Here is a 24,457-nt window from a genome sequence, read left to right on the forward strand (position 1 = left end):
GTTATGCTTGAAATTGCACAAAACCTTAAAAGCTCATCTTTGGACAGAATTGAGCAATTTCAAAGCATCAAAGTGGACCGTTGTACTCTATTTAGTGTTCTTAGCTGTCTAACATACGATTTTAGCTTTCATACAACGTTTCGTTAGGTAAAGATACCAGTAGACCAAGTTATGTTTCAAATTGCACAAAACTTGAAAAGTTTGTCTATGGACAGATTTGAGCATTCCTAAAGCATCAAAGTGGACCGTTGTACTCTATTTAGTGTTTTTAGAAGTCTATCTTGCTAATTTAACTTTCGTACAACATTTCGTTAAGTAAAGATGCCAATAGACCAAGTTATGCTTGAAATTGCACAAAACCTTAAAAGCTCATCTATGGACAGAATTGAGCATTCCCAAAGCATCAAAGTGGACCGTTGTACTCCATTTAGTGTTCTTAGCAGCCAAACTTGCTAGTTTAGCTTTCGTACAACGTTTCGTAAGGTAAAGATACCAGTGGACCAAGTTATGTTTCAAATTGTACAAAACTTGAAAAGTTTGTCTATGGACAGATTTGAGCATTCCTAAAGCATCAAAGTGGATCGTTGCACTCTATTTAGTGTTCTTAGACGTCTAACATACGAGTTTAGCTTTCGTACAACGTTTCGTTCTATAAAGATGGCAATAAAACAAGTTATGTTTGAAAATGCACAAAACTTGAAAAGCTCGTCTATGGACAGAATTGAGCATTCGTAAAGCATCAAAGTGGACCGTTGCACTCTATTTAGTGTTCTTAGAAGTCCAACTTGCTAGTTTAGCATTCGTACAACGTTTCGTTAGGTAAAGATGCCAATAGACCAAGTTATTCTTGAAATTGCAGAAAACCATAAAAGCTCATCTCTGGACAGGATTGAGCATTCCCAAACCATCAAAATGGACCGTTGTTCTCTATTGGTGTTCTTAGCAGTCTAACTTGCTAGTTGAGCTTTTGTACAACGTTTCGTTCTATAAAGATGCCAATAAAACAAGTTATCTTTGAAAATGCACAAAACTTGAAAAGCTCGACTATGGACAGAAGTGAGCATTTTGAAAGCATCAAATTCGACCGTTGTACTCTATTTAGTGTTCTTAGAAGTCTAACTTGCTAGTTTAGCTTTCGTACAACATTTCGTTAGGTAAAGATTCCAATGGACCAAGTTATGCTTGAAATTGCACAAAACCTTAAAGGATCATCTATGGACAGAATTGAGCATTCCCAAAGCGTCAAAGTGGACCGCTGTACTCTATTTAGTGTTCTTAGCAGCCATACTTGCTAGTTTAGCTTTCGTACAACGTTTCGTTAGCTAAAGATACCAGTAGACCAAGTTATGTTTCAAATTGCACAAAACTTGAAAAGTTTGTCTATGGACAGAATTGAGCATTCCTAAAGCATCAAAGTGCACCGTTGTGCTCTATTTAGTGTTCTTAGAAGTCTAACTTTCTAGTTTAGTTTTCGTACAACATTTCGTTAGGTAAAGATTCCAATAGACCAAGTTATGCTTGAAATTGAACAAAACCTTAAAAGCTCATCTATGGACAGAATTGAGCATTCTCAAAGCATCAAAGTGGACCGTTGTACTCTATTTAGTGTTCTTAGCTGTCTAACATAAGATTTTAGCTTTCATACAACGTTTCGTTAGGAAAAGATACCAGTAGACCAAGTTATGTTTCAAATTGCACAAAACTTGAGAAGTTTGTCTAACTTGCTAGTTTAGCTTTCGTACAACGTTTCATTAGGTAAAGATGCCAATGGACCAAGTTATGCTTGAAATTGCACAAAACCTTAAAAGCTCATCCATGGACAGGATTGAGCATTCCCAAAGCATCAAAACGGACCGTTGTACTCTATTGGTGTTCTTAGCAGTCTAACTTGCTAGTTTAGCTTTTGTACAACGTTTCGTTCTATAAAGATGCCAATAAAACAAGTTATCTTTGAAAATGCACAAAACTTGAAAAGCTCGACTATGGACAGAAGTGAGCATTCCGAAAGCATCAAATTCGACCGTTGTACTCTATTTAGTGATCTTAGAAGTCTAACTTGCTAGTTTAGCTTTCGTACAACATTTCGTTAGGTAAAGATTCCAATAGACCAAGTTATGCTTGAAATTGCACATGTCACGCCCCTCTCCCCTAAGGTATACCGAAGTGTACCTATACCACAGGAACGTGACCGGCAAGGGACACCCCGTCCCCCGAACCTGATCCCAACTCATACAATTAAACTCAATAAAATAAATTGTAATAATAATAATCATACTAGCTCCCACAATGTATAATACCCAGTACTGAACCCAAAATATCATACATACCACCACCTAAATCACTTGAAATACCAGAGTATGAATACATCAGCGGAATAATAAAATATATCTACCCGATATCAAACCCAGTAATATATACAAAATACAATATCAAAAGTCCCCACACCCACTAAAGAGTCAGCCCAAGGCTACACACCAGCTCACGCATCCCGCCGCTGACCGCCATCACCTACATCCAACTCACCTGAAAGGGGATAAAGAAGAGGGGTGAGCCACAAAGCTCAGTAGGGCGTAGAGAGGAAACGCCAATATCCATAAATAATACTGATAAACCCAGAAATGAAATGCATAGTATGCGATACAGGAAATATACATCCATCAGTAAGTTAACCAAATAGCACAATAGCCGATAAGGCCAAGCAACACTGGAACCACCCACACTGGTCTCCAGAAATCCATACACCAATCCAATCAAGTGAAATGGTAGCCGATAAGGCTATCCAACACTGTAATCACCACATCAATCTCCAACAATCCATCACCCCTGGACCCACCCTAATCCCCGTAGGGTGTCTCAATCCAGGTCTACACCGAAACTGGATGAGGATCGGGTATCCCGATAGCATAGCCTACACCAGAGGGCGTCCCCTGTGATGCACCCCATCTCAGACGGTCCACCGGTATATATCCGGTCTGTATATGTATATATATATCATCCATCAGAAATCCATATCCGATCATTTGGGCGCCTATATGGGCCCACAATCCACATCCACATCCTCATCCAACACCTCCAATCACCCCACTCTCAGAAAACATACCAACAATGATATATATAACAGGGAATATAAATCAACATGCAAACAGGTCGTATTTCCACCCCTGGAAACCGACAAAACCATAATATCACCAGAGTCCCTAAAACCGGAACTCTAAAGTCACATGCAAGAGAATGGAAACCCCTACCTGGAAATCAGAGTGCTAAAACCAAGCACGCGTCCCAGGCAACCCCTACCTCGAAAAGTTAACCCGCTCCGAATCTCAATCGTGACCACCGTCTACACCGAAAAACACGATATATGAAAATACGGTAAAAATACGGTCGGTCAACTATGGTCAACGGCCAAATAGTACTGGTCAAAGTCAACGTATAAATAGTAACCGAGTCAAAGTCAATAGTCAAATAGTAACCGGGTCAGTAACCGGGTCAAATAGTACCCGACCGGGTCAAATCGGGTCAAATAGTACCCAGCCGAGTCAACTCACCGGTCAACCGAGTCAACTCGCCGGTCAACCGAGTCAACTCGGCCTGACTCGGTCAACTCGCCGGAAACCCATTTAACCCCATCGCCGGCGATCCGACCACCCAAACCTGTCAAATCTTATGTCAAATTGAAGAACTCGATGAGATAAACTCATAGGTACCTGAAACACGTCAAACCGTTGCCGGAATCGGCCGGATCGACCAAAAGAAATCCGAGGAAATCGGAACTTCAAACTCCGATATCTCCCTAACCACAACTCCGATCGACGTGATTCAAGTTGGGTTATACTCGTCTCGTCAATACGCTTCTTTTGGTACCGGTGGTGTCGCTCACCGTCGTCGGACTCGGAAAATGAATAGTAACAAAGATGTACGGGAGAGAGAAAAGGAAGAAGAGAAGAAACTGCTTAAGAATTTTTATTTTTTTTTGATTTTAAGTTTTCTTTTATAATAACTTTGACTTACCAAAAACACCCACCTGTCAAAAACGCCCCTAACTAAATTGTTATAATTAACTTCAAAAATTCATAACAAATCAAATTTAAATCCGATTTAAGTAATTCTTACTTTAAAAATTTTCCTTTAAAATTCCCCATTTATTAAAAATATTTTTATAATTTTATCACAATTTAATTTTTACTCCTTCAAATACCGGTTCACCAACACAGAGGTTCCCTCCACCTCAACCACCACGAGAAGATACTATGAATAGTGTAAAATTAGACCAGGATATTACATCCTTCCCCCCTTAAGAAAATTTCGTCCCCGAAATTAAATCATACCTAGGTAGTAAATAAATCCGGAAATCTAGTCTGCATATCCGACTCCAACTCCCAAGTCGTCTCCTCCACTCCATAATGTTGCCATATCACCTTAACCAAGGGTATGGTCTTCGACCGTAGTCGCCTCTCCTGTCTATCCGTAATCCTAATAGGACGTGTCTCGAAAGTAGCGTCCTCACCAATCTCCAATGTAGACCAATCTAATATATGAGAAGGGTCCCTATGGTACCTCCGTAACATAGACACATGAAATACCCCATGTACTCCTGACAATTGTGGGGGTAATGCTAATCGATAAGCTACCGTCCCCACCCTTTCCAGAATCTCAAATGGCCCTATAAATCTAGGGGCTAATTTCCCCGCTCTCCCAAACCGCTGTACTCCTCTACGAGGACTAACCCTCAGAAAAACATGATCCCCCACCTGAAACTCTAGAGGTCTACGTCTCCTATCCGCATAACTCTTCTGACGTGACTGAGCTGTCAGAAGCCGCTGTCGAATCACTGTCACCACCTCAGTAGTCTGCTGCACCATCTCTGGACCCAATAATGGTCTATCTCCAACTTCTGACCAACACAACGGTGATCTACAAGGTCTCCCATATAATGCCTCAAACGGTGCCATCTGAATACTACTCTGATAGCTATTGTTGTACACAAACTCCACTAAAGGAATATGAGTCTCCCAATCTCCTCGAAAGTCTATCGCACAAGCCCGAAGCATATCCTCTAGAATCTGAATAGTCCGCTCACTCTGTCCATCAGTCTGCGGATGAAAAGCTGTACCGAAGTTCAGTTTCGTCCCCAGAGTATCCTGAAAACTGCCCCAAAACCGTGAAGTAAATCTGGGATCCCGATCAGATACAATACTCAACGGTACCCCATGCAATCGGACTATCTCTCGTACATATAATCTCGTCAACGACTCAATCGAATCTGTCTGACAAATAGGCATAAAATGAGCTGTCTTTGTCAACCGATCCACAACAACCCAAACCGCATCATGTCTCCGCGGAGTCATAGGTAAACCCATCACAAAATCCATAGTGATATGCTCCCACTTCCATTAAGGTAATGGAAGCGATTGCAATAATCCAGCAGGTCGTCGATGCTCTGCCTTTACCTGCTGACAGGTAAGACATCGAGTCACAGTCTGTGCCACATCTCTCTTCATGCCACTCCACCAATACTGCCTCCGTAAATCTCGATACATCTTAGTAGCACCAGGATGCATCGCAAATCGGGAGTAATGTGCCTCCTGAAGTATCTCCTCGCGTAACTCAGTGTCCTCTGGAACCACTAATCTGTCTCTGAATCTGACTCCACCATCAGTGCCTCTAACCCATCCCTCCATATCGTCAATGTCATCAAATAATGCATCCCCCAACTGTGCATCCAACACCCTCTGTACCAGGGTTGGACGAGCAATCAAACTCTGTAAACTCAGTACATCTCTACGCTCCCCCACATCTAGTCGATACTGACTAAGTGTATCCACTAACCCAAACTCCTGAATAGCCAATCGAGCTGCAATCAATCTCCTACTCAAGGCGTCAGCCACCACATTGGCCTTGCCTGGATGATATTGTAAGGTAAAATCAAAGTCCTCAAGATACTCCATCCATCTACGCTGTCTTTGGTTTAAATCTCTCTGTGTAAACAAGTACCGAAGACTCCTGTGATCCGAGAATACCTCAAACCTCTCTCCATAAAGATAATATCTCCACTGCTTAAGTGCGAACACTACTGCAGCCAACTCCAAATCATGCACAGGATAATTCCTCTCGTGCGGCTTCAACAAACGTGAAGCATACTCAACCACTCCCTCCTGCTGCATCAACACACAACCCAAACCAACTCCTGAAGCATCACAATATACCTGATAACCAATACCCCTGTCGGGTATCACCAACACTGGAGGTGAAGTGAGTCGAGTCTTCAACTCCTGGAAAGCCTGCTCACACACATCTGTCCACACAAATGGAGTATCCTTCCGAGTCAACTGTGTCATCGGTGCTGCAATCCGCGAGAATCCCTCAATAAAACGCCGATAGTAACCTGCTAATCCCAGGAAACTGCGAATCTCTCCTACATTTTTCGGTCTCCTCCATGCCACCACTGCCTCTACTTTCGCTGGATCCACCGCTATACCCTCCTGAGAAATCACATGCCCTAAAAATCTCACCTGAGTCACCCAAAATTCACATTTACTCAGCTTGGCATACAATCTATGCTCTCTGAGCGTCTGCAACACCATCTCCAAGTGTCTAATGTGATCCTCCTCAGTGGCTGAATAAACCAATATATCATCAATGAACACAATCACAAACTGATCCAGATACGGTCTAAACACTCTGTGCATCAAATCCATAAACGCTGCAGGTGCATTGGTTAACCCAAATGGCATAACCAAGTACTCATAATGGCCAAACCGTGTGCGAAATGCTGTCTTTGGAATATCCTCCTCTCTGATCCTCAACTGATGATACCCCGATCTGAGATCAATCTTGGAGTAATAATGACTACCTCTCAACTGATCAAACAAATCATTAATCCTCGGCAATGGATATTTGTTCTTTACTGTCACCCTGTTCAGTTGCCGGTAGTCCACACACATACGCATCGTACCATCCTTCTTTTTCACAAACAAAACAGGTGCTCCCCAAGGTGAAGTGCTCGGTCTGATAAATCCCAACTTCTGTAAATCTGTCAACTGAGTGTCCAACTCCTTCAGCTCTGCTGGTGCCATCCTATACGGTGGTATAGAAATCGGATCTGTACCCGGGTACAACTCAATCACAAATTCAATCTCCCTCTGCGGTGGCAACCCCGGTAAATCATCGGGAAAAACATCCATATAATGCTCCACAACCGGTATAGGGTTCGAAGAATCTTCCCTAGACGCCGAAGTAATCAAACCAGCTATAACACAATCGGTGTACTGAGGATTATCTAGAAAATGTGGACACGGAAGAAATCTCGTTCCACGAAATCTAACCCTACCCGTAGGTGTGGTCAGTGTAATCCTCCTCTCAGCACACTCTATAATCGCCTCATACTCAGTCAACCAATCCAATCCAAGAATAACATCAAAATCAGTAAATGGCATTACAAACAGATCCGCTCTAAACTCATGGTCTGAGAAACTAAATACACAGTGTCTACAGATACCACTAATCACAGTGCCTGGTCCTAGTGGTGAATCAACTATAAATCTCCTCGCCACTCCCGTAATCTCCAAACCCAATGTCTCAGCAAATGATGCAGAAATAAATGAATGCGTAGCACCAGTGTCAAACAAAACACGTGCACAAGAACTGAATAAGAGAAACCTACCTCCCAAGTGATCTCGCTCTGCTGGAACCACATCAGGCCTAAGTGCATACACTCCACCTCTCTGAACCTGCTACTGCTGCCTCTGCTGCTGAACTAGTGGCCTACCCCGTCCTACAGGACCCCTCTGTATCGGAACCGGTGCTGGAGCTGGAGCTCTCTGACCTCCAAATACTGGCAGTGCAAATCCTCCACCCTGTGGACAATCTCTCCTGGTATGTCCTGGCAATCCACACTGGAAACATAACGGGTTGTTTGCCACAGGACAATTCCAACTCATGTGGCCCACATGACCACAAGCATAGCAATGCTGAGGCTGCTGGTCCCGTCTCGGAGCCTGTCTCTGCTGGTCTGATCTCTGCCCCTGCTGACCCTGTCTCTGCCCCTGCTGAACCTGTCTAGGACCCTGCTGTCCCTGCCTGGGTCCTCGGTAACCTTGCCTCCGACTCTGAGAACCCTGTCCCTGACTCTGCTGCTGCCCCCGAGTCTCAGTCCTCTGTCTATGCTGACTACTCTCGCCAGTAGCAGATGTAGAACTCTCAAGCTTCCTCTTATGGATCTCCCAGTAATCCTTAATCTCCACTAAAGTCCTCTCCACTCCGAGTGCCTTATCAATACACTCACGATAGGTGGTGATAGTCTGAGCCGCCAAATGAGGTGAAATCTTTGGCGACAACCCTCTCCTAAATCTCAGTATCTTCTTTTCCTCTGTGCAAATATACTCCTCCCCATATCGCCCTAACTCCTCAAAACGAGCCTGATACTGTGTCACTGTCATGTCCGGAGACTGAATCAACTCGAGAAACTCCTTAGCTTTAGCAACACGCACTGTCTGTGGTACATACTGTGCCAGAAAAGCAGTCTCAAACTCTGCCCACGGCATACCCTCCCTGCCCCGACTAACTGTCATCACCTCCCACCAAGTGAAAGCATCTCCCTCTAAAAACTCAGCAGCTAATAAAGCCCTCCTCTCCTCAGGAATCCGTAAGGAAGTCATCTTCCTGCGTAACTGACGAACCCACTCCTCTGCTGCCACTGGATCTATCACTCCCCTATATACCGGAGGATTCGTCTTTCGTAACTCGGCTAGCTCTTTGATCGACGTATCAATCGCCAAAGGAGCTACCTGTGCCTCCACAATCTGTCCTGTACCCTCCTGTAACTCACCCAAAGTCAGGACCTGCTCTGGAACCTCAACAGGAGCCTGTAATGCAGCTGGAACTGGAGCAGTCATCTGTGTCACAAGTCCTGTAACAGTTTGCCCAAGAGCTCGTACCAACTCAGTAACATCCCGAACCTCCTGTCGTAAAGTCGTAACAACAGCCTCTACCCCCTGTGGTGCTAGATATCCCTCCTGATCCTCCCCAATATCATCCACTGGATCTATATTCACTCGCCGCCTGCCCCCACCTCTCCCACGTCTTCCGCCCCTACCACGTCTCGCGCCCCTACCTCTCTGTCCTCGCCCCCGCTCTAATGGAGCCAACTCAGGCATACCCACCTCATCTACCCCCTGAGGCTCATCCGCCTCGTGTTCCCCTCTACCCGATCCATGTCCTCGCACCCGAGTACTACGTGTGTCAACCATATCTGGAAAATATAACACATGTATACATAAATCTAAAGCAGGAAACATCAAAATAAAAACTCACCAGGTCAGCCGGGAAACGCATGATGTGTAGCCAACAAAATAACCTAGGTAACCTAACCACTGTAAGTTTTTAAACCTACAGCTCCGATACCAAACTGTCACGCCCCTCTCCCCTAAGGTATACCGAAGTGTACCTATACCACAGGAACGTGACCGGCAAGGGACACCCCGTCCCCCGAACCTGATCCCAACTCATACAATTAAACTCAATAAAATAAATTGTAATAATAATAATCATACTAGCTCCCACAATGTATAATACCCAGTACTGAACCCAAAATATCATACATACCACCACCTAAATCACTTGAAATACCAGAGTATGAATACATCAGCGGAATAATAAAATATATCTACCCGATATCAAACCCAGTAATATATACAAAATACAATATCAAAAGTCCCCACACCCACTAAAGAGTCAGCCCAAGGCTACACACCAGCTCACGCATCCCGCCGCTGACCGCCATCACCTACATCCAACTCACCTGAAAGGGGATAAAGAAGAGGGGTGAGCCACAAAGCTCAGTAGGGCGTAGAGAGGAAACGCCAATATCCATAAATAATACTGATAAACCCAGAAATGAAATGCATAGTATGCGATACAGGAAATATACATCCATCAGTAAGTTAACCAAATAGCACAATAGCCGATAAGGCCAAGCAACACTGGAACCACCCACACTGGTCTCCAGAAATCCATACACCAATCCAATCAAGTGAAATGGTAGCCGATAAGGCTATCCAACACTGTAATCACCACATCAATCTCCAACAATCCATCACCCCTGGACCCACCCTAATCCCCGTAGGGTGTCTCAATCCAGGTCTACACCGAAACTGGATGAGGATCGGGTATCCCGATAGCATAGCCTACACCAGAGGGCGTCCCCTGTGATGCACCCCATCTCAGACGGTCCACCGGTATATATCCGGTCTGTATATGTATATATATATCATCCATCAGAAATCCATATCCGATCATTTGGGCGCCTATATGGGCCCACAATCCACATCCACATCCACATCCACATCCTCATCCAACACCTCCAATCACCCCACTCTCAGAAAACATACCAACAATGATATATATAACAGGGAATATAAATCAACATGCAAACAGGTCGTATTTCCACCCCTGGAAACCGACAAAAGCATAATATCACCAGAGTCCCTAAAACCGGAACTCTAAAGTCACATGCAAGAGAATGGAAACCCCTACCTGGAAATCAGAGTGCTAAAACCAAGCACGCGTCCCAGGCAACCCCTACCTCGAAAAGTTAACCCGCTCCGAATCTCAATCGTGACCACCGTCTACACCGAAAAACACGATATATGAAAATACGGTAAAAATACGGTCGGTCAACTATGGTCAACGGCCAAATAGTACTGGTCAAAGTCAACGTATAAATAGTAACCGAGTCAAAGTCAATAGTCAAATAGTAACCGGGTCAGTAACCGGGTCAAATAGTACCCGACCGGGTCAAATCGGGTCAAATAGTACCCAGCCGAGTCAACTCGCCGGTCAACCGAGTCAACTCGGCCTGACTCGGTCAACTCGCCGGAAACCCATTTAACCCCATCGCCGGCGATCCGACCACCCAAACCTGTCAAATCTTATGTCAAATTGAAGAACTCGATGAGATAAACTCATAGGTACCTGAAACACGTCAAACCGTTGCCGGAATCGGCCGGATCGACCAAAAGAAATCCGAGGAAATCGGAACTTCAAACTCCGATATCTCCCTAACCACAACTCCGATCGACGTGATTCAAGTTGGGTTATACTCGTCTCGTCAATACGCTTCTTTTGGTACCGGTGGTGTCGCTCACCGTCGTCGGACTCGGAAAATGAATAGTAACAAAGATGTACGGGAGAGAGAAAAGGAAGAAGAGAAGAAACTGCTTAAGAATTTTTATTTTTTTTTGATTTTAAGTTTTCTTTTATAATAACTTTGACTTACCAAAAACACCCACCTGTCAAAAACGCCCCTAACTAAATTGTTATAATTAACTTCAAAAATTCATCACAAATCAAATTTAAATCCGATTTAAGTAATTCTTACTTTAAAAATTTTCCTTTAAAATTCCCCATTTATTAAAAATATTTTTATAATTTTATCACAATTTAATTTTTACTCCTTCAAATACCGGTTCACCAACACAGAGGTTCCCTCCACCTCAACCACCACGAGAAGATACTATGAATAGTGTAAAATTAGACCAGGATATTACAGCACAAAACCTTAAAGGATCATCTATGGACAGAATTGAGCATTCCCAAAGCGTCAAAGTGGACCGCTGTACTCTATTTAGTGTTCTTAGCAGCCATACTTGCTAGTTTAGCTTTCGTACAACGTTTCGTTAGCTAAAGATACCAGTAGACCAAGTTCTGTTTCAAATTGCACAAAACTTGAAAAGTTTGTCTATGGACAGAATTGAGCATTCCTAAAGCATCAAAGTGGACCGTTGTGCTATATTTAGTGTTCTTAGAAGTCTAACTTTCTAGTTTAGTTTTCGTACAACATTTCGTTAGGTAAAGATTCCAATAGACCAAGTTATGCTTGAAATTGCACAAAACCTTAAAAGCTCGTCTATGGACAGAATTGAGCATTCTCAAAGCATCAAAGCGGACCGTTGTACTCTATTTAGTGTTCTTAGCTGTCTAACATACGATTTTAGCTTTCATACAACGTTTCGTTAGGAAAAGATACTAGTAGACCAAGTTATGTTTCAAATTGCACAAAACTTGAAAAGTTTGTCTATGGACAGAATTGACCATTCCTAAAGCATCAAAGTGGATCGTTGTACTCTATTTAGTGTTCTTAGAAGTCTAACTTGCTAATTTAGCTTTCGTACAACGTTTCGTTATGCAAAGATGCCAATAGACCAAGTTAAGCTTCAAATTGCACAAAACCTTAAAGGCTCATCTATGGACAGAATTGAGCATTCCCACAGCATCAAAGTGGACCGTTGTAATCTATTTAGTGTTCTTAGCAGCCAAACTTGCTAGTTTAGCTTTCGTACAACGTTTCGTTAGGTAAAGATACCAGTGGACCAAGTTATGTTTCAAATTGCACAAAACTTGAAAAGTTTGTCTATGGACAGATTTGAGCATTCCTAAAGCATCAAAGTGGATCGTTGCACTCTATTTAGAGTTCTTAGACGTCTAACTTGCTAGTTTAGCTTTCGTACAACGTTTCATTAGGTAAAGATGCCAATAGACCAAGTTATGCTTGAAATTGCACAAAACCTTAAAAGCTCATCTATGGACAGAATTGAGCATTCCCAAAGCATCAAAATGGACCGTTGTACTCTATTTAGTGTTCTTAGCAGTCTAACATACGAGTTTAGCTTTCGTACAACGTTTCGTTCTATAAAGATGGCAATAAAACAAGTTATGTTTGAAAATGCACAAAACTTGAAAAGCTCGTCTATGGACAGAATTGAGCATTCGTAAAGCATCAAAGTGGACCGTTGCACTCTTTTTAGTGTTCTTAGAAGCCTAACTTGCTAGTTTAGCATTCGTACAACGTTTCGTTAGGTAAAGATGCCAATAGACCAAGTTATTCTTCAAAATGCACAAAACCATTACAGCTCATCTCTGGACAGGATTGAGCATTACCAAAGCATCAAAATGGACCGTTGTACTCTATTGGTGTTCTTAGCAGTATAACTTGCTAGTTTAGCTTTTGTACAACGTTTCGTTCTATAAAGATGCCAATAAAACAAGTTATCTTTGAAAATGCACAAAACTTGAAAAGCTCGACTATGGACAGAAGTGAGCATTCCGAAAGCATCAAATTCGGCCGTTGTACTCTATTTAGTGTTCTTAGAAGTCTAACTTGCTAGTTTAGCTTTCGTACAACATTTCGTTAGGTAAAGATTCCAATAGACCAAGTTATGCTTGAAATTGCACAAAACCTTAAAGGATCATCTATAGACAGAATTGAGCATTCCCAAAGCGTCAAAGTGGACCGCTGTACTCTATTTAGTGTTCTTAGCAGCCATACTTGCTAGTATAGCTTTCGTACAACGTTTCGTTAGCTAAAGATACCAGTAGACCAAGTTCTGTTTCAAATTGCACAAAACTTGAAAAGTTTGTCTATGGACAGAATTGAGCATTCCTAAAGCATCAAAGTGGACCGTTGTGCTCTATTTAGTGTTCGTAGATGTCTAACTTTCTAGTTTAGTTTTCGTACAACATTTCGTTAGGTAAAGATTCCAATATACCAAGTTATGCTTTAAATTGCACAAAACCTTAAAAGCTCATCTATGGACAGAATTGAGCATTCTCAAAGCATCAAAGTGGACCGTTGTACTCTATTTAGTGTTCTTAGCTGTCTAACATACGATTTTAGCTTTCATACAACGTTTCGTTAGGAAAAGATACCAGTATACCAAGTTATGTTTCAAATTGCACAAAACTTGAAAAGTTTGTCTAACTTGCTAGTTTAGCTTTCGTACAACGTTTCATTAGGTAAAGATGCCAATAGACCAAGTTATGCTTGAAATTGCACAAAACCTTAAAAGCTCATCTATGGACAGAATTGAGCATTCCCAAAGCATCAAAATGGACCGTTGTACTCTATTTAGTGTTTTTAGCATTCTAACATACGAGTTTAGATTTCGTACAACGTTTCGTTCTATAAAGATGGCAATAAAACAGGTTATGTTTGAAAAAGCACAAAACTTGAAAAGCTCGCCTATGGACAGAATTGAGCATTCGTAAAGCATCAAAGTGGACCGTTGCACTCTATTTAGCGTTCTTAGAAGTCCAACTTGCTAGTTTACCATTCGTACAACGTTTCGTTAGGTAAAGATGCGAAAAGACCAAGTTATTCTTGAAATTGCACAAAACCATAAAAGCTCATCTCTGGACAGGATTGAGCATTCCCAAAGCATCAAAATGGACCGTTGTACTCTATTGGTGTTCTTAGCAGTCTAACTTGCTAGTTTAGCTTTTGTACAACGTTTCGTTCTATAAAGATGCCAATAAAACAAGTTATCTTTGAAAATGCACAAAACTTGAAAAGCTCGACTATGGACAGAAGTGAGCATTCCGAAAGCATCAAATTCGACCGTTGTACTCTATTTAGTGTTCTTAGAAGTCTAACTTGCTAGTTTAGCTTTCGTACAACATTTCGTTAGGTAAATATTCCAATAGACCAAGTTATGCTTGAAATTGCACAAAACCTTAAAGGATCATCTATGGACAGAATTGAGCATTCCCAAAGCGTCAAAGTGGACCGCTGTACTCTATTTAGTGTTCTTAGCAGCCATACTTGCTAGTTTAGCTTTCGTACAACGTTTCGTTAGCTAAAGATACCAGTAGACCAAGTTATGTTTCAAATTGCACAAAACTTGAAAAGTTTGTCTATGGACAGAATTGAGCATTACTAAAGCATCAAAGTGCACCGTTGTGCTCTATTTAGTGTTCTTAGAAGTCTAACTTTCTAGTTTAGTTTTCGTACAACATTTCGTTAGGTAAAGATTCCAATAGACCAAGTTATGCTTGAAATTGAACAAAACCTTAAAAGCTCAACTATGGACAGAATTGAGCATTCCCAAAGCATCAAAATGGACCGTTGTACTCTATTTAGTGTTTTTAGCATTCTAACATACGAGTTTAGATTTCGTACAACGTTTCGTTCTATAAAGATGGCAATAAAACAGGTTATGTTTGAAAATGCACAAAACTTGAAAAGCACGTCTATGGACAGAATTGAGCATTCGTAAAGCATCAAAGTGGACCGTTGCACTCTATTTAGCGTTCTTAGAAGTCCAACTTGCTAGTTTACCATTCGTACAACGTTTCGTTAGGTAAAGATGCGAATAGACCAAGTTATTCTTGAAATTGCACAAAACCATAAAAGCTCATCTCTGGACAGGATTGAGCATTCCCAAAGCATCAAAATGGACCGTTGTACTCTATTGGTGTTCTTAGCAGTCTAACTTGCTAGTTTAGCTTTTGTACAACGTTTCGTTCTATAAAGATGCCAATAAAACAAGTTATCTTTGAAAATGCACAAAACTTGAAAAGCTCGACTATGGACAGAAGTGAGCATTCCGAAAGCATCAAATTCGACCGTTGTACTCTATTTAGTGTTCTTAGAAGTCTAACTTGCTATTTTAGCTTTCGTACAACATTTCGTTAGGTAAAGATTCCAATAGACCAAGTTATGCTTGAAATTGCACAAAACCTTAAAAGCTCATCAATGGACAGAATTGAGCATTCTCAAAGCATCAAAGTGGGCCGTTGTACTCTATTTAGTGTTCTTAGCTGTCTAACATAAGATTTTAGCTTTCATACAACGTTTCGTTAGGAAAAGATACCAGTAGACCAAGTTATGTTTCAAATTGCACAAAACTTGAAAAGCTCGACTATGGACAGAAGTGAGCATTCCGAAAGCATCAAATTCGACCGTTGTACTCTATTTAGTGTTCTTAGAAGTCTAACTTGCTAGTTTAGCTTTCGTACAACATTTCGTTAGGTAAATATTCCAATAGACCAAGTTATGCTTGAAATTGCACAAAACCTTAAAGGATCATCTATGGACAGAATTGAGCATTCCCAAAGCGTCAAAGTGGACCGCTGTACTCTATTTAGTGTTCTTAGCAGCCATACTTGCTAGTTTAGCTTTCGTACAACGTTTCGTTAGCTAAAGATACCAGTAGACCAAGTTATGTTTCAAATTGCACAAAACTTGAAAAGTTTGTCTATGGACAGAATTGAGCATTACTAAAGCATCAAAGTGCACCGTTGTGCTCTATTTAGTGTTCTTAGAAGTCTAACTTTCTAGTTTAGTTTTCGTACAACATTTCGTTAGGTAAAGATTCCAATAGACCAAGTTATGCTTGAAATTGAACAAAACCTTAAAAGCTCAACTATGGACAGAATTGAGCATTCCCAAAGCATCAAAATGGACCGTTGTACTCTATTTAGTGTTTTTAGCATTCTAACATACGAGTTTAGATTTCGTACAACGTTTCGTTCTATAAAGATGGCAATAAAACAGGTTATGTTTGAAAATGCACAAAACTTGAAAAGCACGTCTATGGACAGAATTGAGCATTCGTAAAGCATCAAAGTGGACCGTTGCACTCTATTTAGCGTTCTTAGAAGTCCAACTTGCTAGTTTACCATTCGTACAACGTTTCGTTAGGTAAAGATGCGAATAGACCAAGTTATTCTTGAAATTGCACAAAACCATAAAAGCTCATCTCTGGACAGGATTGAGCATTCCCAAAGCATCAAAATGGACCGTTGTACTCTATTGGTGTTCTTAGCAGTCTAACTTGCTAGTTTAGCTTTTGTACAACGTTTCGTTCTATAAAGATGCCAATAAAACAAGTTATCTTTGAAAATGCACAAAACTTGAAAAGCTCGACTATGGACAGAAGTGAGCATTCCGAAAGCATCAAATTCGACCGTTGTACTCTATTTAGTGTTCTTAGAAGTCTAACTTGCTATTTTAGCTTTCGTACAACATTTCGTTAGGTAAAGATTCCAATAGACCAAGTTATGCTTGAAATTGCACAAAACTTGAAAAGTTTGTCTATGGACAGAATTGAGCATTCCTAAAGCATCAAAGTGGACCGTTGTGCTCTATTTAGTGTTCTTAGAAGTCTAACTTCCTAGTTTAGTTTTCGTACAACATTTCGTTAGGTAAAGATTCCAATAGACCAAGTTATGCTTGAAATTGCACAAAACCTTAAAAGCTCATCAATGGACAGAATTGAGCATTCTCAAAGCATCAAAGTGGGCCGTTGTACTCTATTTAGTGTTCTTAGCTGTCTAACATAAGATTTTAGCTTTCATACAACGTTTCGTTAGGAAAAGATACCAGTAGACCAAGTTATGTTTCAAATTGCACAAAACTTGAAAAGTTTGTCTACGGACAGAATTGACCATTCCTAAAGCATCAAAGTGGATCGTTGTACTCTATTTAGTGTTCTTAAAAGTCTAACTTGCTAATTTAGCTTTCGTACAACGTTTTGTTAGGTAAAGATGCCAATAGACCAAGTTATGCTTGAAATTGCACAAAACCTTAAAGGCTCATCTACGGACAGAATTGAGCATTCCCACAGCATCAAAGTGGACCGTTGTACTCTATTTAGTGTTCTTAGCAGCCAAACTTGCTAGTTTAGCTTTCGTACAACGTTTCGTTAGGTAAAGATACCAGTGGACCAAGTTATGTTTCAAATTGCACAAAACTTGAAAAGTTTGTCTATGGACAGATTTGAGCATTCCTAAAGCATCAAAGTGGATCGTTGCACTCTATTTAGTGTTCTTAGACGTCTAACTTGCTAGTTTTGCTTTCGTACAACGTTTCATTAGGTAAAGATGCCAATAGACCAAGTTATGCCTGAAATTGCACAAAACCTTAAAAGCTCATCTATAGACAGAATTGAGCATTCCCAAAGCATCAAAATGGACTGTTGTACTCTATTTAGTGTTTTTAGCAGTCTAACATACGAGTTTAGCTTTCGTACAACGTTTCGTTCTATAAAGATGGCAATAAAACAAGTTATGTTTGAAAATGCACAAAACTTGAAAAGCTCGTCTATGGACAGAATTGAGCATTCGTAAAGCATCAAAGTGGACCGTTGCACTCTATTTAGTGTTCTTAGAAGTTTAACTTGCTAGTTTAGCATTCGTACAACGTTTCGTTAGGTAAAGATGCCAATAGACCAAGTTATTCTTGAAATTGCACAAAACCATAAAAGCTCATCTCTGGACAGGATTGAGCATTCCCAAAGCATCAAAATGGACCGTTGTACTCTATTGGTGTTCTTAGCAGTCTAACTTGCTAGTTTAGCTTTTGTACAACGTTTCGTTCTATAAATATGCCAATAAAACAAGTTATCTTTGAAAATGCACAAAACTTGAAAAGGTCGACTATGTACAGAAGTGAGCATTCCGAAAGCATCAAATTCGACCGTTGTAGTCTATTTAGTGTTCTTAGAAGTCCAAATTGCTAGTTTAGCTTTCGTACAACATTTCGTTAGGTAAAGATTCCAACATGCCAAGTTATGCTTGAAATTGCACAAAACCTTAAAAGCTCGTCTATGGACAGAATTGAGGATTCTCAAAGTATCAAAGTGGACCGTTGTACTCTATTTAGTGTTCTTAGCTGTCTAACACACGATTTTAGCTTTCATACAACGTTTCGTTAGGAAAAGATACCAGTAGACCAAGTTATGCTTCAAATTGCACAAAACTTGAAAAGTTTGTCTATGGACAGAATTGACCATTCCTAAAGCATCAAAGTGGATCGTTGTACTCTATTTAGTGTTTTTAGAAGTCTAACTTGCTAATTTAGCTTTCGTACAACGTTTCGTTAGGTAAAGATGCCAATAGACCAAGTTATGCTTGAAATTGCACAAAACCTTAAAGGCTCATCTATGGACAGAATTGAGCATTCCCACAGCATCAAAGTGGACCGTTGTACTCTATTTAGTGTTCTTAGCAGCCAAACTTGCTAGTTTAGCTTTCGTACAACGTTTCGTTAGGTAAAGATACCAGTGGACCAAGTTATGTTTCAAATTGCACAAAACTTGAAAAGTTTGTCTATGGACAGATTTGAGCATTCCTAAAGCATCAAAGTGGATCGTTGCACTCTATTTAGTGTTCTTAGACGTCTAACTTGCTAGTTTAGCTTTCGTACAACGTTTCATTAGGTAAAGATGCCAATAGACCAAGTTATGCTTGAAATTGCACAAAACCTTAAAAGCTCATCTATGGACAGAATTGAGCATTCCCAAAGCATCAAAATGGACCGTTGTACTCTATTTAGTGTTCTTAGCAGTCTAACATACGAGTTTAGCTTTCGTACAACGTTTCGTTCTATAAAGATGGCAATAAAACAAGTTATGTTTGAAAATGCACAAAACTTGAAAAGCTCGTCTATGGACAGAATTGAGCATTCGTAAAGCATCAAAGTGGACCGTTGCACTCTATTTAGTGTTCTTAGAAGTCTAACTTGCTAGTTTAGCATTCGTACAACGTTTCGTTAGGTAAAGATGCCAATAGACCAAGTTATTCTTGAAATTGCACAAAACCATAAAAGCTCATCTCTGGACAGGATTGAGCATTCCCAAAGCATCAAAATGGACCGTTGTACTCTATTGGTGTTCTTAGCAGTCTAACTTGCTAGTTTAGCTTTTGTACAACGTTTCGTTCTATAAAGATTCCAATAAAACAAGTTATCTTTGAAAATGCATAAAACTTGAAAAGCTCGACTATGGACAGAAGTGAGCATTCCGAAAGCATCAAATTCAACCGTTGTACTCTATTTAGTGTTCTTAGAAGTCTAACTTGCTAGTTTAGCTTTCGTACAACATTTCGTTAGGTAAAGATTCCAATAGACCAAGTTATGCTTGAAATTGCACAAAACCTTAAAGGATCGTCTATGGACAGAATTGAGCATTCCCAAAGCGTCAAAGTGGACCGCTGTACTCTATTTAGTGTTCTTAGCAGCCATACTTGCTAGTTTAGCTTTCGTACAACGTTTCGTTAGCTAAAGATACCAGTAGACCAAGTTCTGTTTCAAATTGCACAAAACTAGAAAAGTTTGTCTATGGACAGAATTGAGCATTCCTAAAGCATCAAAGTGGATCGTTGTACTCTATTTAGTATTCTTAGAAGTCTAACTTGCTAATTTAGCTTTCGTACAACGTTTCGTTAGGTAAAGATGCCAATAGACCAAGTTATGGTTGAAATTGCACAAAACCTTAAAGGCTCATCTATGGACAGAATTGAGCATTCCCACAGCATCAAAGTGGACCGTTGTACTCTATTTAGTGTTCTTAGCAGCCAAACTTGCTAGTTTAGCTTTCGTACAACGTTTCGTTAGGTAAAGATACTAGTAGACCAAGTTATGTTTCAAATTGCACAAAACTTTAGAAGTTTGTCTATGGACAGAATTGAGCATTCCTAAAGCATCAAAGTGGACCGTTGTACTCTATTTAGTGTTCTTAAATGTCTAACTTGCTAGTTTAGCTTTCTTACAACATTTCGTTAGGTAAAAATTCCAATAGACCAAGTTATCCTTGAAATTGCACAAAACCTTAAAAGCTCATCTATGGACAGAATTGAGCATTCCCAAAGCATCAAAGTGGACCGTTGTACTCTATTTATTGTTCTTAGCAGCCAAACTTGCTAGATTAGCTTTCGTACAACGTTTCGTTAGGTAAAGATGCCAATAGACCAAGTTATGCTTGAAATTGCACAAAACCTTAAAGGATCATCTATGGACAGAATTGAGCATTCCCAAAGCGTCAAAGTGGACCGCTGTACTCTATTTCGTGTTCTTAGCAGCCATACTTGCTAGTTTAGCTTTCGTACAACGTTTCGTTAGCTAAAGATACCAGTAGACCAAGTTCTGTTTCAAATTGCACAAAACTTGAAAAGTTTGTCTATGGACAGAATTGAGCATTCCTAAAGCATCAAAGTGGACCTTTGTGCTATATTTAGTGTTCTTAGAAGTCTAACTTTCTAGTTTAGTTTTCGTACAACATTTCGTTAGGTAAAGATTCCAACAGACCAAGTTATGCTTGAAATTGCACAAAACATTAAAAGCTCGTCTATGGACAGAATTGAGCATTCTCAAAGCATCAAAGTGGACCGTTGTACTCTATTTAATGTTCTTAGCTGTCTAGCACACGATTTTAGCTTTCATACAACGTTTCATTAGGAAAAGATACCAGTAGACCAAGTTATGTTTCAAATTGCAGAAAACTTGAAAAGTTTGTCTATGGACAGAATTGACCATTCCTAAAGCATCAAAGTGGATCGTTGTACTCTATTTAGTGTTTTTAGAAGTCTAACTTGCTAATTTAGCTTTCGTAGAACGTTTCGTTAGGTAAAGATGCCAATAGACCAAGTTATGCTTGAAATTGCACAAAACCTTAAAGGCTCATCTATGGACAGAATTGAGCATTCCCACAGCATCAAAGTGGACCGTTGTACTCTATTTGGTGTTCTTAGCAGCCAAACTTGCTAGTTTAGCTTTCGTACAACGTTTCGTTAGGTAAAGATACCAGTGGACCAAGTTATGTTTCAAATTGCACAAAACTTGAAAAGTTTGTCTATGGACAGATTTGAGCATTCCTAAAGCATCAAAGTGGATCGTTGCACTCTATTTAGTGTTCTTAGACGTCTAACTTGCTAGTTTAGCTTTCGTACAACGTTTCATTAGGTAAAGATGCCAATAGACCAAGTTATGCTTGAAATTGCACAAAACCTTAAAAGCTCATCTATGGACAGAATTGAGCATTCCCAAAGCATCAAAATGGACCGTTGTACTCTATTTAGTGTTCTTAGCAGTCTAACATACGAGTTTAGCTTTCGTACAACGTTTCGTTCTATAAAGATGGCAATAAAACAAGTTATGTTTGAAAATGCACAAAACTTGAAAAGCTCGTCTATGGACAGAATTGAGCATTCGTAAAGCATCAAAGTGGACCGTTGCACTCTATTTAGTGTTGTTAGAAGTCTAACTTGCTAGTTTAGCATTCGTACAACGTTTCGTTAGGTAAAGATGCCAATAGACCAAGTTATTCTTGAAATTGTACAAAACCATAAAAGCTCATCTCTGGACAGGATTGAGCATTCCCAAAGCATCAAAATGGACCGTTGTACTATATTGGTGTTCTTAGCAGTCTAACTTGCTAGTTTAGCTTTTGTACAACGTTTCGTTTTATAAAGATTCCAATAAAACAAGTTATCTTTGAAAATGCACAAAACTTGAAAAGCTCGACTATGGACAGAAGTGAGCATTCCGAAAGCATCAAATTCAACCGTTGTACTCTATTTAGTGTTCTTAGAAGTCTAACTTGCTAGTTTAGCTTTCGTACAACATTTCGTTAGGTAAAGATTCCAATAGACCAAGTTATGCTTGAAATTGCACAAAACCTTAAAGGATCGTCTATGGACAGAATTGAGCATTCCCAAAGCGTCAAAGTGGACCGCTGTACTCTATTTAGTGTTCTTAGCAGCCATACTTGCTAGTTTAGCTTTCGTACAACGTTTCGTTAGCTAAAGATACCAGTAGACCAAGTTCTGTTTCAAATTGCACAAAACTTGAAAAGTTTGTCTATGGATAGAATTGAGCATTCCTAAAGCATCAAAGTGGATCGTTGTACTCTATTTAGTATTGTTAGAAGTCTAACTTGCTAATTTAGCTTTCGTACAACGTTTCGTTAGGTAAAGATGCCAATAGACCAAGATATGGTTGAAATTGCACAAAACCTTAAAGGCTCATCTATGGACAGAATTGAGCATTCCCACAGCATCAAAGTGGACCGTTGTACTCTATTTAGTGTTCTTAGCAGCCAAACTTGCTAGTTTAGCTTTCGTACAACGTTTCGTTAGGCAAAGATACTAGTAGACCAAGTTATGTTTCAAATTGCACAAAACTTTAAAAGTTTGTCTATGGACAGAATTGAGCATTCCTAAAGCATCAAAGTGGACCGTTGTACTCTATTTAGTGTTCTTAAATGTCTAACTTGCTAGTTTAGCTTTCGTACAACATTTCGTTAGGTAAAAATTCCAATAGACCAAGTTATCCTTGAAATTGCACAAAACCTTAAAAGCTCATCTATGGACAGAATTGAGCATTCCCAAAGCATCAAAGTGGACCGTTGTACTCTATTTATTGTTCTTAGCAGCCAAACTTGCTAGATTAACTTTCGTACAACGTTTCGTTAGGTAAAGATACCAGTAGACCAAGTTATGTTTAAAATTGCAGAAAACTTGAAATGTTTGTCTATGGACAGAATTGAGTATTCCTAAAGCATCAAAGTGGATCGTTGTACTCTATTTAGTGTTTTAAGAAGTCTAAATTGCTAATTTGGCTTTCGTACAACGTTTCGTTAGGTAAAGATGCCAATATACCAAGTTATGCTTGAAATTGCACAAAACCTTAAAGGCTCATCTATGGACAGAATTGAGCATTCCCAAAGCATCAAAGTGGACCGTTGTACTCTATTTAGTGTTCTTAGCATCCAAACTTGCTAGATTAGCTTTCGTACAACGTTTCGTTAGGTAAAGAAACCAGTAGACCAATTTATGTTTCAAATTGCACAAAACTTGAAAAGTTTGTCTATGGACAGAATTGAGCATTCCTAAAGCATCAAAGTGGACCGTTGTACTCTATTTAGTGTTCTTAGAAGTCTAACTTGCTAGTTTAGCTTTCGTACAACATTTTGTTAGGTAAAGATTCCAATAGACCAAGTTATGGTTGAAATTGCACAAAACCTTAAAAGCTCATCTATGGACAGAATTGAGCATTCCCAAAGCATCAAAGTGGACCGTTGTACTATATTTAGTGTTATTAGCTGTCTAACATACGAGTTTAGCCTTCGTACAACGTTTCGTTAGGTAAAGATACCAGTAGACCAAGTTATGTTTCAAATTGCACAAAACTTGAAAATTTTGTCTATGGATAGAATTGAGCATTCCTAAAGCATCAAAGTGGAACGTTGTACTCTATTTAGTGTTCTTAGAAGTCTAACTTGCTAATTTAGCTTTCGTACAACGTTTCGTTAGGTAAAGATGCCAATAGACCAAGTTATGCTTGAAATTGCACAAAACCTTAAAGGCTCATCTATGGACAGAATTGAGCATTCCCACAGCATCAAAGTGGACCGTTGTACTCTATTTAGTGTTCTTAGCAGCCAAACTTGCTAGTTTAGCTTTCGTACAACGTTTCGTTAGGTAAAGATACTAGTAGACCAAGTTATCTTTCAAATTGCACAAAACTTTAAAAGTTTGTCTATGGACAGAATTGAGCATTCCTAAAGCATCAAAGTGGACCGTTGTACTCTATTTAGTGTTCTTAGAAGTCTAACTTGCTAATTTAGCTTTCGTACAACGTTTCGTTAGGTAAAGATGCCAATAGACCAAGTTATGCTTGAAATTGCACAAAACCTTAAAGGCTCATCTATGGACAGAATTGAGCATTCCCACAGCATCAAAGTGGACCGTTGTACTCTATTTAGTGTTCTTAGCAGCCAAGCTTGCTAGTTTAGCTTTCGTACAACGTTTCGTTAGGTAAAGATACTAGTAGACCAAGTTATGTTTCAAATTGCACAGAACTTTAAAAGTTTGTCTATGGACAGAATTGAGCATTTCTAAAGCATCA

Source organism: Tripterygium wilfordii, chromosome 7, assembly GCF_013401445.1.
Source record: "Tripterygium wilfordii isolate XIE 37 chromosome 7, ASM1340144v1, whole genome shotgun sequence".
NCBI classification, from domain to species: Eukaryota; Viridiplantae; Streptophyta; class Magnoliopsida; order Celastrales; family Celastraceae; genus Tripterygium; species Tripterygium wilfordii.